The 13,574-nt window shown below is 41.0% G+C and overlaps 1 protein-coding gene across 6 annotated transcripts in view; it reads right to left on the minus strand.

The window, feature by feature from the left end:
• The window catches only part of LOC100114823 (basement membrane-specific heparan sulfate proteoglycan core protein), a 162,425-nt gene that overhangs the window by 135,731 nt on the left and 13,120 nt on the right, over positions 1-13,574 (minus strand). The window lies entirely within an intron of this gene.

Below are 13,574 nucleotides of genomic sequence, written 5' to 3' on the forward strand. Positions count from 1 at the left end.
TAATGGCGCGCGTCTGCTGCTTTCGAAAATTCGAAACTGCGGCCGGCGGCGTTTGTTTATTTGCGGTAAGAGCCCAGTGAATTTTTCGCTGGCAAGTATAATGAGGGCTCGAGCGCGCCATTGCAGAGCCATTCCTGCCGACACGTGCTTCCTCAGCGAGCCACCGCGCTGACTGCAGCGTCCCCGCTGCAGGCGCGGCGCTACTTATTACGCGCTAATGGCCGACGCGAATCCTGATCCTGAAACGATCGAGGAGGCAGCGTCGAGTGTGAGGCAGGTGCCACTCTCGCTCGGTCGGCATATCAGTGCAACGGAGTGGGAAGGCCGTTTGGCCGCGCTGACTTTCCGCGAATTTTAACGAACGGATCGCCGAACAGCTGCGTTGCTTCCCGGCGGCGCGGGGCGAATGCAGCGCGGAACACGCCGGACCGTAATCGCGTTATCGAATAATATGCGCGACACGTGGACGAAAAATCCCGGCAATTCGATTAACTGTCCGCGCCGCTCGCTCTCTTCTCGCATGAGGCAATGAGGCATGCGGAGATCGAGCGCATTTATTTTCCAGCCTTATTGATCTGTTGCTCCAGTTGTCGCAGTCTGCAGGACTTCTTTGGAATTTCGAGCGTGCATGTGCCTGTTATACTTAGTTATGCGACGCGGCGCGAGCTTCATTATTGTATCCATCCCTCTCGTCATGCAATCGAAATCGATCGAACGTACGAATAGCGCGGATGCCATATTTATAGTTACAATCGCCGCGGCTCTGTTGCGGCAGCTATTAAACCGCGATTCAAATTTCAATGCGGATGCGATAACTAGTTTAGCGCGCAATTATTTAAAAGCCATCGCGCTTACAATGGACTCGGTGTAACGCGCGCGTAAACTTCGAGCGTGCGGGCGAGTCGAGTAATTTGCCGCCGTAATAATACTTTATCTTTACTCCTCGTAAAAATGTCATCGGGCCGCGGTCGCGCGCCTCGAATATTAGCTGAGAGAATTTCCGAAATGGAGAATCGACTGACGCAGGCGACAACAACATGTGCCTATATCCAACTAAGAGAGGGCAACTAAGCGCGCTCGCGGCCGCAGAGTCAGAGGCGGCACTGAGATCGTGATACAGACATCAGAGAGCGACAGAGTTGTCAGTGTGTTGAAAAGCTACGCCCGCGGCACCGCGAGCGCCCTCGAGATTCGGATTACCCTGCTGACGCGGAAATATGCCGCTCTGTAAGTGCTTATGCTCGCGAGTCGCGAAACGAAACGGAGAGCCGAAGACAAGAAGCCGTTGTATTCAAGAGCCCGTCCGATAGACGAGCGGTCGGCCGGCGGTTTCTGCGACGCTCGCAATCGTTATCTTCCCTCGCGCGCAGGAGTACGCGATACCATTGGACGCAATGTAGCAACGTATGGCAATTAGCGAGCGTGTACAGATGAGGCCGCGCGCAGGCGCGCGAACGAGACGAGATTCGATGACCCAAGCGCCGCACTGCGATGCCAGCTTATTCTCTCCTCTTATACTCGTGGCGCGCGCCTTCATTCCCGGCATGTAAATCTTCGTCGACCCCCGAATCCCCGTTGCACTTGTATTATAACATTACGAGCAATTCCTATTCCAGTGCGCAGAATGGAATGGCACGGAACGGAATAGGGACCGTGCGTTTGACCTTTGACCGATCGGCCACGACTCGCCGATGGTTAACGCATTCAATAAAATCAAACGGCGCGACTCGCCGCCGCAGCGAGCGGGCCGAGAGAGCGCTGAGTTGGGTCGGGTATTAAAAATAGGAGGCCGCCGCGGCGCGACGATTTACTGCTGCAGCGGGACTTCCACGAATCCATAAGGAGCGCTTTTACGGCGCCCGCAATGAGAAGATCGGCCGAAAGTCGAACCGGCAGAGGGAATTACAAGGCCAAAGAGCCCAACGTCAGCTCGGAATAGCTCGCTGCGCCTGCGATGCGGATCTCGCAAAATCGTCAAGCAATAGCGGAGGCAAGCATAGCTAGAACTATATTCTATATAGTAACATGGCCGATGGCGACGCGGCGCGGTTGCTCTCTATATTAATCAAGCCGGCCCGCGCCGCGGCTGGTATATGTAAGTATAAAAAGCCGTCTAAAAGCAGTCGCGCGGAGTCTTCGAAATCCGCTGAGAAAGCTTATCTAGCTAGCGGACGTGGAAAATGAAGTAAGTGACAATTGGATACAGTTGACGTTTGCATAATTGCGTTTGCCCTTTTAAATATAGAGCCCGCTCGCGCGCGCTCTAATGAGTCTCTCGGAATAAGCGTTGTCTGTCGCTCTCGTACTCTTGAAATAAATATCTCTGATGATGCGCTCTCCTATATACTCACACACAAAGTCCGCAAAGCCTGTTTATAAAGTCGACTGCCCCAGACTTGAGTCTCGAGAAACTTATTTACAGCCGCCGTATGGCGAGCTGTCAAGGATCAATTAATATCAATTGGATCGAATGGATAGCCTAAAATTCTTCCAGTTTAAACGGGGTTGTTATTATACAAGCGCGCGCTCTCGTGTGATGGCCATGAATTTAAAAAGAAATATTGTGGAAACGAGCATAACGATAGCGTTACTCTTATACTGTATACGTTTTATTTGATATAGGGGCCTGATCTATGCTACGCCAACTCTATATGTAGAATTGATATTTATATTGTAAACGAGAAAAACGAGGCCGTCTTATTGCGCCATCGGATTTCCCTATTGGAGGCGTTTTTGCACATGCTGGGGATTAAAAAAATACGAGGCAATGCTTTAGCGCACGCGTTTGGCTGAGAAGTGGGCTCAAGTCGCTCGATCCTCCCTGTTGTTTCTCGATAAAAACTCGTTGAAAATTGTTCAACGTTCATTTTCCCTGCTCGAGCCACAAGAAAACATTTGAAGTCGCGTCACCGATATAGATGTAGTAGCTATGTTATGCAAACGTCGATAAAATTGAAGGTTACGTGTCTCAAAGTCGTATGTTGCATTGATCTCGATTGTTTTCAACGGCATGAGTGGATGAAATGTTTGCAATTCTGAAGGGTGTTTTTTATAGGAAAAGCGCAGGCATGAGCGACTTGAGCCCACTTTCCAGCCAAACGCAGGTACAAACGTCGGTGTAGCGGCCCATTAATTTTTCAGTATACAATTAGAGAGTGGAGGGTATTGTTTTGAGATACGAAAAAAATCCGCCATGTAAGAACAGCAGCGCTTTGGAATAAATCATCGCTATTAATGAAAGTTACGCATCATTTGCACTGGTAGAATAATCAAAGAAACACTGCAGTCATTGGCAGCAGTGTATTCTGCTTCCGCCTTCGTAGCTTCGCTTTGCTCAATCGACGTTATTCCACCGCCAATAGGTTTACAAAATTAATAACCATTTAAAATTCGTCGGAGGAATGAGCATATAGCGGACTAAATCTTACTAAGTATAGAGAAGAGTCCCGCACAGAATATATGACTATTTATGCGTTCCCGGCGGCAAGCAGAGTGTGACTTTGCCAAGGTGATCTGACGTAAATATAGTTTGGTATCGATTTTTTTAAATTTTTTTTAAAAAACGGATGAGGGTAAACATTTTTAAAAATAAAGATTTGAATGGAGAAAATTACGAATAAGGTCAAATTTTATATTTCGATTCAACATTGTCGTTTTATACATTTTTTCATTTCAAAATCTAGCAGTTTATTCTGAATTTTGAATTTCTAAGATATCTTTACACCCTTTGTAATTATTGTAGCGCTTCAAAAATTAAGCATATAGTTACATTAGACATGCAAACTTCACACCATCATCATGCGCGAGTAATAAGGACGCGATAGAAATCCCGATCTATTATTATATATCATACTTTTTTCCCGCAATTTTTCTCATTTTTTCCCTTAATTTCGGCCGAGTGTGGAAAAAAATTCCCAAATTATATTGACTTTTTTCTTTCCAAGAAGGTCTTCAAGCCGATGAAGCAGCTCAGTTTGCTAAACTCGAAAAAATAATAATTTCCAAGAACTATTAATAACTGTTAGTAACAGATTAGCCTACCGCCATCGGACATTCTACCCTCTCTCGAAAATCGCGTTCAGGAGGAAATAACGCATAGAAATACCTTGGTGCGATCTCGAAAAATGCATTATATATATATAGGAAGCTTTTTCCCTCAATTTGCAGCTTTACCCTAACGAGTGGGAAACAGGCCACTTCTGTGCAATTTGTGCATTGCAATTAACGGGCTAAAAAGAGTCTCGTTTAGAACTGTTATTGCAGCAGTTGTTAATTGTCGCCGGTTTTATTAGAACATATTCATAAAAAATGAACTGATGCGCATATCGACCGCAGCTTTGTCTCTGGCCTCTTTATGTATATCAGCGGAGCGTTCAGCTGTGTTCCACAAGATTCGCAGCTTGCTATTATTTTCATTAGATTCGGATTAGAGTAGAAGTTCGGACCGGATAAGAGCATGCAGAGGAGGGGGAAATGATCGCCGGGTATCGAGAGGTCAATCTTCGCGGCCGCACGAAGCTCAGACTCGAAGAGACGTGCGTGCGCGAGAGCATTGGAGAAAAAGACTTTATTAGCATGGTGATGCGATGCGCGAGTTTTGCCTGAATAAATAAATGCCGGCAGTGGCGCGCATCTCTGCAGTCGCCTCGAAATTACTTTCTCGTTGGCGGCGTCGCCTGCAGGCCTGAAGCACAAGGCCGCGAGCGCGCGCGGTCACGGTGTACCGTGCACACCACTACACAATATACACACTAGCATCGCGTCGCGCCATTCGAAACTTATTTTATTCCAACTTTTCTGATTTGCAGCCGCGCGCGGCGCTACAAGCTGATATCATAAGGTGTAAACTGTAAGCAGCGCGCGTCAAAGCTCGCGATCAGCCGCGTGCGCCCTGATGTGCGAAAACTACGACTAAACTACGCCTGTATATAGGTAGGCGCGTATAATGTATAGTTGGAGCACAGCGACGGATAGGGCGCAGTCTCGCGAAGATTAAAAAAATTCCAAAGATCCGGATAAAAGCCGTCGGCGCAAAAAGCAGCGCGCGCTCAATAATGCAGGGCCGCGGCGACGAGGAGAATCGCCGGATCGCGGAAAATTCGCCCGCGCGCAAATTGCAAAAAATCAGTAATAACAACGCAAGCCAGGCAGCGTAACGGGGATTAAGGGGATGCGCCCGAGCCGGCCGGTCGCGCCGCGCCAACTGCAGCTGTACGTGTGTAAGCCTGTACACAAGCCGCAAGAGCCAGTAACGCCCACCAATCTGCCTTTTACTCTCGCCTCCCGGTGTCATTCCCGCGGCAAGTTCTAAATATTCCGGCGCTCCCCCTCTGCGCGTACTCTACGCAGGGCGTACGGGTATACATACATATAGGTATCGCGCCTCTATCATAATTATATATATATATATATATACACACACACACACACACACACGCGCGCGCGCGCAAAAATAAAAATTCAATTCGTATTCGAGATTATCGGCTCTGCTAATGAGAAACCTTTCGTATTAGACCGGGTACAACTCCGAAGTGAGCCTCGTCGTCGACGACAATTTTCACTCGCCGCGCACACACACACCGATCCGATTTCTTGTTAAAGGATAATAAGCTACTCTCTCGTCTGCTCGTTCTCTCTATTGTCGTCTGCGGGTATACGGTCTCGATCCCTCACTGCCAAGTCGTGCATTCTAATATTTATTTCACTGAGCCGCAGCGCGCAAGTATATAAGCGGGAAATCCAGTATTCGCGCGAATGCGAGTAACGAAAGCCAACGGGAAAATCTCAAAACGGACTTTCGAGCCCTGATGCACTTTTCAACGTGCGCCTGATAAAACATTTGGTTTGCGAGTTATCTTTGAAATTCAGTCTACATTCAACGAGTTCAAAACAAGCATGTTCCATGGCTTGTGGTAATCGAAAATAGTGGCATGAAACGCCAGGGTCGTCCGTGCTAGGCGCATCTCCCGCGCATATATATTAGGGTATCCCAAAGAACACGAACTTTCGAGTAGCAAAAATCTTGATACAGTTTTACATTCCGGTATAGCAATAAGTTGGTCTGCATTTTTTTTTTCAAAATTTTAAATTATTTTTAGGCGGCGCTTAAGCTGTTCAAAAGTTGGTGAAAGTTTGTACACTTGAGCCTTCAGCTAAGCAAGTGTTTTCAGGTGACGGCAATAATCACCTTCTCCTAATCCGACCCTTGGAATGAGTCTTCGGCTCTACCGTGTACAAATAATTTACGGCCACTCACTCCTTTTCCAACCTCCTCTCTAGTCGACAAGCCAAAATAAGATCTTTAATTCTCGTATTTTATTTTTTTTTTAACTAAATTATAACAAAGATATTTTTACTTTTACTATTTTACTTTTCTTGATACCGATCTTTTACCGATACTAGGAATGAATTAGGCGCGCTTCGCGCGCTCTTGATTCTATCTCTGTCTAATAACACTGGTAGAAAATCTACCATAAGTGTTGGGCGGCACACTAACGTCTGCTAATATTTTATAAGCATGTAACATGTTACTAAATCCCTCAAAACTATTTTTTAATAAATATATTAATAATGCTCAATGTCGTCATCATTGGTTTGAATAGTGAATTTGAAGAAAAGTTCAGTATAAGAGTCAGTGGGTTTGTCTATCATTACAATGCCATTTATTTGCATTATAAAAAAGCTATACAACTGAAATTTTACACAGATACTTACTATGCTACCTAGAAAACATGTAACCTACATGATTATGATTTAACTGTTTTCATTCATATTTTCACATCGAGGCCCATATGAATTTTTTAATTTAGCGTATCAAATTTTGCTTGTAGACGGTTACACAGAAACTACCATCTCTAGCACATTGTATTTCTGATTTCCAGTATATTTTTACATGAAGAAAGTGATAAGCATTTTAGCTTTTTTATCAAGGCATTAATTAGAATTTTGACTTTTAACAGTTGTGAGAGATTTTGAGACCGATACCTGTTTCTCCATTTTTGCATTTTTTCTCATTCGAAAACTAACAGGTCTAGAAAGCTCATATTTTGCATATAGATTTCTTTTGTGATTGTGGAAAGATATTTAAAGTTGAATCAACGTTAACTGAAATACTTTTGTGTTCGACTACAACACCCATGATAATTATTTAGTCGTATAGCATGAGTTTGCATTCACATCAGTGTCAAAATCTCTCACAACTATTAAAAGTAAAAATTCTAATTACCTAATACCTTGATAAAAAAGCCAAAACATTTATCACTTTCTCCATGTAAAAATATGCTAGAAACCAGAAATACAATGTGCTAGAGATAGTAGTTTCTGCGTAACTGGATATAAGTAAAATTTGACCTGCTCAATTAAAAAATTCACATGAGCCTGGATGTGAAAATATGAACGAAAACAGTTAAATCAGAATCATCTAGGTTACATATTTCTAGGTAACATGTCTAGTAGCCTTTTTACAATTCAAAGAGCATTGTATAATGATAGACTTCAACTTACTGACTCGGATACTGAACTTTTCTTTAAATTCACCTCTCAAACCTCGCCGAGGGCGACTTTAGGCACAGAGACACAGTATATCTTCAAACTCTTTATTCTTTTAATTGAACTTCTCACTGACATTTAAAAAAAACTAAATAATATTCATACACTTTATTACTACTTCAAATAGGGTTAGGGTGCCACGTTTCAGTACAAATGTTGTAATACTACACACTCTTGGTAATGATTAATTTTTACTAAAATTTCTTGCTAGTTATATTACATATATTTTATCTGTTAACAAGGTTTCCACATCTCATTTTAAACACCTCAAACATTTCTACTAGGGTTATGAGTTATGACTGTTTTGAGGGTTATGAATTTAAAGCGCGGTTCTGATCTCGTTGCCTAGGTAACCAACCAGCAACCAATCAGAATCACGTATTAAATGCTTCACAACAAAGGTCATCATTTTTTTAAGAGAGGATTATCTTGATGCCGATCCACAATTTTGGAATGAAAGAGATGATCTGAGAAACCATCATTTTTGGGGACACCCTAATATATGTGCAAATCCAGAAAAAACCGGACACTTCAGGGAGTCTGAGTGAACAAATTTGAAATTTGGGAGCACACCTACCCGACCACTTTTTTTCGTTCTTTAGGTCATATAGAACCTGAAAAACCTTGGGTTCCCAAGATTACAAAATACCTATTTTTTGCCGGGCAGTTTAAATTCTCTTATGGGAATTCAACACGTGGAAAATAACAGAGAATCAGAAAATTGCCACTTTTTGTCTGGAGGCGCAATACAAAAATTTGTTTTAATCGAATCATCAGAGTATTAAAGAAAAGAATAAATTTGAGGGCTAGTGGGTTAAAAATAGCTGCCCAGGTCAAAAGATGTCTAGGCTTGAAAATGTAAAAAATCACCGATTTTTTACGAAAATTGACGATTTTTCTTATTTTTATAATCCTTATAACTTTTGATTCGAGCGGTCAATTTCGACCATCAGGGGCTCAAATTGTAGCTCTTGTCTTCCGTTTTCGGTTTGAAAATTTACGATGAAAACGGCCAAAAAAAACGGCCATAATTGATAGGCATATACATTGCTGATCGTAAAATTAAAATGTTAATCCAATTTTGTAAACGAAAATAGAAGAAAAGAGCTTTAATTTGAGCCCTTGATGATTAAAATTGTCTGCTCGGATCAAAAGTTATAAGAATTTTAAGAATAAGAGAAAGATTGCTGATTTTCGTAAAACATCTTACTCTTCGTGACTATTTATTATTTTCAAGCCTAGACAAATTTTTGCTCAGGCAACCATTTTTAACTCACCAGCCATTAAATTGAAGCTCTCTTCTGATACTTCGATCCAAGTAACACACGTTTTTGGATTGCACCTTCGTACACTGAGTGGGTAAAGTTGAATCGTGGCTTGTTTTCGATAATTTTCCCCGTGTTAAATTCCCATAAGAAAATTTAAACTGTCCGGCAAAAAAATAGCTATTTTTTAATCTTGGGAACCCAAGGTTTTTCGAGTTCTATATGACCTAAGGAACGAAAAAAAAGTGGTCGGGTAGGTGTGCTCCCAAATTTCAAATTCAGACCTCCTAAAGTGTCCGGTTTTTTCTGGATTTGCGCATATGTATGGGGAATTCTACGGGAAAAATGCCATTTTCTGGTTTGCGAAACCGAAAAAAACAAATGTTGGGGCACACTCCCGCAACTTTTTTTTCTTATTGTACATGTTTAGAACCATGCAAAACCACGTTCCAACATGGAAAAAGTGCCTTGTGACACTGTTTTCTAGGCTCTTCAAATTCGTCGAAAAATAGCCATTTTTCAACGGCATGTACCTAAAGGATTAAGGCACAAACAGATAATGTATTACGGTAGGAAGAGAGCTCGGGAAAAGAGCTTGTATTTAAAAACAATGCGTTAGAAATGCTTCATTTGGTAAAAAGTTACGCACAATTAAAAATGCGAAAAAATCATGAAAAAAAGATACAAATTTCTTGCCTTTGAAAAATCCTGCAATTTTCATGATTTTTCCGCATTGTCAATTGTGCGTAACTTTTGACCAAATCGAGCATTTATAACGAATTTTTTTTTTTAATTGAAGCTCTTTTCCCGTTCTTTCATTCTACCGTAATACATTTTCTGTTTGTGCCCTAATGCATTAGGTGCATGCCGTTAAACAATGGCTATTTTTCGACGAATTTGAAGGGTTTCGAAAACAGTGTCACAAGGCACTTTTTCGATGTTGAAACGTGGTTTTGCATGGTTCTAAACATATACAATAATAAAAAAAAAGTTGCGGGAGTGTGCCCCAACATTTGTTTTTTTCGGTTTCTCCAACCAGAAAATGGCATTTTTCCCGTAGAATTCCCCATATACTTACGCAGTAAAGGCACTTTACGGTGGTACGAGAACTGACGGGAGCTATAGGGGAGAGGGAGGAGAACTTGAACGCTTTTTTTGTCACTTAATATTTTAAAACTATTAAAAGAAAATTAACAATCAATCAATTAGGTTTCAAGTACTTGAATTAAAGTTATTATTCAAAATTTTTCAGCTACCTAAAAGGCCACTGTAAAAATCCGTCTACAACTTTAACGAAGCATAACTTTTATAAAATTGCCCCAGGGGTGGGGCAATCCTATAACGGTCTCGGGACAATATTATACAGATTTAATTTAAATATAGAATGGGGTGAACATATTAATCAGAAAATTGTACACATAATGTTTCAAACTTTATTTTTTTATTTTTGTATGTGCTGTGACGGAGATGAAGCTTTTCTATCATATTGGCGACCTATGTCGCTACTATAGTAGTATGACTTATAAGTCAGTCATCCCTTACCACAGCTTATGCGGCATTTGACAGCATTTTTGAGCATACCGCATTTTTACTTATCTTTTTTTAGAATCTAAGAACCATTTTAAGCTATAATTAAAATATTAAAGGCATGTTTTTATAACACGTGCATAAAAAAGACCATTTTCGGCGCCTATAAAGTGGACCGAAAATAAGGTTTTCCGAGCGTCAGACAAAATGTAGAGCAAGAGTCCCTGGTCATAATACATGTATAAATTAATCTACTTTCGCTCCCTATAAGGTAGAACGAGCCTAAAATAATTTGAGAATCGGAAATCGAGATCTATTTTTTTTCCATCTCCTTACTAAAGCTTTAAATCGTTAAAAACTTTTGAAACAATTTCCAAAATTTTCAAACTTTTGATTTATATATATATATATATATATCCAAATATATATATATATATATATATATATATTTGGAAACTGTTGTTCCTATTCTTGTCTTTGACGCGCGTAGAGGAAGGTAGAGCCGGGTTAAAATAACTTCTCCGAGGATGTTGCGAATCGAGAAAGTAACTTTATTAAAGTGCCTAATTAGGCCTAAGATTACAGTGCGACTAGAAAGTTCGGCGGCCGAGCCCAGAATGACGAACAGGTGCGCGCTACCTGCTCGCCACGGTGTGGCATCGGCCTGGTGGCGCTCTCAGCTCGATGACGGCCAGACTCGTTACGAGAAGTCGGGCCTGGGCTGGAGCGTCTGTTTGCGCCGGCGCCGATGCTGCCCAGCGCTAACCGCCACACACACACACACACATATATATATATATATATATATATATATATATATATATATATATATACTTTACAAAAAAATATATGTATATGCATCTATACACGCGCACCGTAGTGGACGACTCGAAAAACTCTATTCTCGATCTATTTCATAGGCGACAAAAATGGTCTTCCTTATACACTTGTTGTAAAAAGCACGGTGAACAACGAGGGGCGAATGTGCTTTTCCAGACTCGGATGATGTTTGAGCACTCGTGCACAAACATCATCCTCGCTTGGAAAAGCCCATTTTCGCCCCTTGTTGTACAGTGTACTATTATAAAAAATGGATTTCGAGTCCATATTCTTCTATGTTAATATTATGTACAGTATATTGCCCCGTACCTGATGTACAAACTAGCCCCCAGGATTTTGAAAAATTTAATTGTCAATATCTAGCCTCAAAACTTACGTACAGCAAGCGACCCGGCGTCAAAATCACCCTTTTAACGTGTACTTTTTCATCTCACAGGCCGAAAATATTAATTTTTAGACACACTGGCGTGTTCACACTTTTCCTGGCTTTTAAAAGTTACAGTGTTAAAGTGTTCAAGAATTTTTGATTCGCTGGCCCTGCACGCACAACCGCTGCTTACAGAAAAGTCCGACGGTCCAAATGTTGGTTCTGATGAGATATGACATATATGTTACCGGGGGAGCGTAGGTGTGCTTTACTCAAAAGTTATACTATTGCCCCGCGCTCAAGTTCGCCCCCCCTCTCCCCTAGAGATGTGTATTTGTTTAATTTTTTTTTTTTTTACCAAAATAACAAAATGCAAATACAATCAAAAATTTCAGGATTTTTCGAAATTAAGAAATTTGTACATTTTTTCTTGATTTTTCCACATTTTCAATTGCAGATAACTTTTGACCAAATCGAGCATTCTTAACGCATTTTTTTTTTTAATTAAAGCTCTTTTCCCGAACTTTCATTTCACTGGTACACATTTTTCGTTTGCGCCTTCATAGATTCAGGACAGACTGTCGAACAATGGCCAGTTTTCGACGAATTCGAGGGGCCGAGAAAAGAGTGTCACAAGGCACTTTTTCAGTGTTGGGACGTGGTTTTGCATCGTTTTAAACATGTACTATTAGAAACTAAGTGCTCCGGGCGCGTGCCTCAACATTTTTTTTACCGTTTTGGGAATTCAAGAAATTGTCATTTTCCCGTAGAATTCCCCATTATATCATCGCTCCCTACGAAGAGTAGCACTGTTGATGCATTTCCCGTCATAAGTAGCACAACTTATTTTACGCACGCTAGACTAGTACAACTCAAAATTTCCCGCTGAGACTAGCAGAGCTTAAGCTTTAAACAACGAATTTCTATACAAATTTCCCGATTTTTGCGAAAATGTCCCTGATGAACATTTTTAAATATTCACAATTTACAACTTTTTACCGAATTTAAAATTGTTTTCACAAATACAATAATTTTTTACAAACATTTTTTTAAATTATTCACTTTTTTTAGAAACCTTCCGAAGATTTCCGAAACCTTTTTAAACGTTGAGGTTTCTCTGTCTTTGTCCAAGGTTTTCATGAACTTAACCAACAAAATAACCCAATAAAAACGTAAAATACTCACTGACCGCATTTCTGAACTGTGCTACTCTTCGCGGCAAATCATGAGTTTCGCTAGTTTTCGTTTGAAAATTTGAACTGTGCTAGTCTTTCGTACGGAGCGACGATATAGAGTGCATCAGTAACTTTTCCTTTTATGATGTCATTTACGGAACGTAATAGACTCTTCAAAAGCTGCCTTTCTTATAATACATAGTTAAGCGGTGCGGCGAGCGTTGCCACAATGACAATGCCATGAACTAGTTCGACATTAGTCGAGGAATCCCGGACAATGAGTGACAATAGTTTCAACCAATCCGTCACTTTGTACTCTCCATTTAATGGAAAATCTTCCAGCTCGAATTGATCTCATCGAAAATTCATAAAAATGGTCATGGTTCACATAAAAATGAAGCTATAGAACGCTAATCTCCCTTGCATGACTAGCTTATTTACATAGCTTTACACCTCCCTATCGTATACCACATGACTTATTCCGACTGTAATCTACCGTATATTTATATTTCCGTGCAGTATTAATACTACATACACGTGTTTTTCATGTGGGATTTTTTTTAAATAGACTATTTTCACGCAAGTTAACAAATGTTTGGAAATGAATATATAAATGCGCGCGCGCGTGTGTGTGTATGTGTGTGTGCATCGTACAACAAAATCACCAAGGTATTAGATTGCACGCACACTTGAAAAAATATACGGTACAGAATGAAAAAAAGTTCAACAACACTGGCATATTCTCAATGTTGAATTCAAAAGTTGCTATTTAAAATAATATCTATTATTTATTGGGCGAGGGCTAGCCTAATAGGTGGTTCGGAAGGCCGTAAAGACTGAAATTTTCAGGTT

Source organism: Nasonia vitripennis (assembly GCF_009193385.2).
Source record: "Nasonia vitripennis strain AsymCx chromosome 1 unlocalized genomic scaffold, Nvit_psr_1.1 chr1_random0015, whole genome shotgun sequence".
NCBI lineage: Eukaryota > Metazoa > Arthropoda > Insecta > Hymenoptera > Pteromalidae > Nasonia > Nasonia vitripennis.